This window comes from Halyomorpha halys, unplaced genomic scaffold (assembly GCF_000696795.3).
Source record: "Halyomorpha halys isolate HHAL.00 unplaced genomic scaffold, Hhal_1.1 Scaffold1120.1, whole genome shotgun sequence".
NCBI lineage: Eukaryota > Metazoa > Arthropoda > Insecta > Hemiptera > Pentatomidae > Halyomorpha > Halyomorpha halys.
Window position 1 is genome coordinate 21,913 of NW_027105036.1, and position 2,168 is coordinate 24,080.

Here is a 2,168-nt window from a genome sequence, read left to right on the forward strand (position 1 = left end):
TATTATTATATACATAGCTGCAGTTTTCTTAGAGCCATAATCAAAATTCACTAACTCCATGTCCAAGAACAGATAATCAAGCAGACAAAATAACTTCAAGAAATGTTAAAATGTATGTAACTAACACCTTTATTGCTATCTCTACAGAGTGAACTTTCCTTCCTGTAAAGAACTACAGCTAGTTTTTAGAAAGATGGCAGGCCAAGTGGGATGAAATTTCTCCGAGTAAATTAAAAGAAATAAAAAGATTAGTAAAACCATGGTCAATATCCTACCGCAACAGCCACAGAGAGGAAGTTACTCTAACCCGCTTGAGAATAGATCATACTCTCCTCACGCACTCTCAAATGATCCGAAAACTACCACCTCCAATGTGCAAATAATGTCAGTCCATTCTCATGATTAGACATATTTTTGAAGAACGTACTCACTATATGCCAACAATAAACAGGATAGGACTGACTCCAAATTTATCAGAAGCTCTCACAGATGAGGAAGCTAAAATTACATTAGTGTTTGAATTTTTAAAAGCACATCGCCTTCTTTCTAAATTTTAATTCCTCTTCGATTTTTATTTATTTATTTTAATTTATTATTTTCATTTTATTTATTATTAATTTTTACAAAACTTTTAGCATGCCATAGGCGTTGATGATCAGAGGGTTTTATGCCTTTAAGAACAATAAACAAACAAACAAACTACAGCTAGTTCCTGTAGTACTTATCATCCCCTTCAGGCTGGTTCCCTATAGAATGAAGTTTCTACTCTGAAGTTCCTGTAAAACTCATCCCATCAATTAATTTTCAAATCAGCAACCTAACCTACCGAACAGGCATTGTCAAGGTCTTCTGGTGCTAAGTAACGCACATCTTCATTCGCAGTCAGAAATAATTAATTATGCTTGACAGTAGTATTTCTAGCTCATACCTAGCTTAAAAACGGGTGTCCTATGTTAATAAAATATACCAGCTTGTACTACAAATCATAGCTGTAATAAGTGGTGGTTCCTGGGTAAATGCAACCGAGTTCACACTAATAAAATTATGATTGTGATTATAATTTTAATTTCATATGGTAAATATAACTGCAACTAACAGAGCACAATTTAAAACATTGGTAGTAGCATGAAACCGGTATTTAAAGTTAATAAAGATATTGTATAGATGTATATATAGTTGACCGTAAAAATTGATGTATAGGAAGATGGTCAGGGTTGTGGTAAAAAGGAGAAACAAAAATAGTTTACAACTATTTATTTTCCGACGTTATTATCATTGTAGCTTATCTTTGTATTTTTATTCTTATCATTATATCATTTTGTATCTTTTTAGCCCTGATGAAGCCCTACAAAGTGGGGCGAAATGTCAGAAAATAAATAGTTGTAAACTACTTTTGTTTTCTCCTTTGACCATAACTCTGACCATCTTCCTATACATTAATAAAGATATATAATTATGAGAGATAGTTGACCGTGGATGATAATCCACCATATTATGGATATGGATATATATGGATGATATTCCAACCATCTTCTCCTCATTAATAAAGATATACTTCCACCCTAACAAAATATAGGTGAGCATGACAGTAGTGTGCTAAAGAGAAGCACCGTGACTTATATTCAGCTTTTTAGTCAGATTAAGAGGAGCAATGGATCAGCATTTTTATATAGATATTTTTAGTTCATGTGTTCATGGGCAGAAACGAAATAATAATGTGATAAACTTCAAAGCAATAAATTATGTTTTTATTACTAATTGATAATCACCACCAACTGATTCAAATAATGTATGTGTTCCAGAATTTCAGCAACTTCCAGGGCATACACTTGTTGTTATCAAACCAGATATCCAAACACAAAGGCAACACAGACTCTGGATGAATTTACAATAAGCAAAAAGTACCATTTGAAGAAATGGTGTCTTGAAGAAAAGAAGACACCGCTGTGTTCTCGGGTGATCAATTTATTTCTTAAAATTATACTGTAGGCTTACTATTAGATAGTAAGCTACTTACTTGCAGCTTACTATTAGGTAGTAAGGAACTTACTGTCAAGCAGTAGGCAGCTTACTGTATGGCAGTAGGCAGCAAACTGTTGGGCAGTAGGCAGCTTACTGTAGGATAGCAGGCAGCTTACTGTATGGCAGTAGGCAGCTAACTGTTGGGC

General features: G+C 33.8%; 1 protein-coding gene across 1 annotated transcript in view; it reads left to right on the forward strand.

Moving 5' to 3' along the window:
* Positions 1-1,802: 1,802 nt before the first annotated feature.
* The window catches only part of LOC106688378 (uncharacterized), a gene marked incomplete at its 5' end in the record, with an annotated part of 9,117 nt that continues 8,751 nt past the window's right edge, over positions 1,803-2,168 (forward strand). The window contains 1 exon segment of the mRNA XM_067048115.1: positions 1,803-1,956.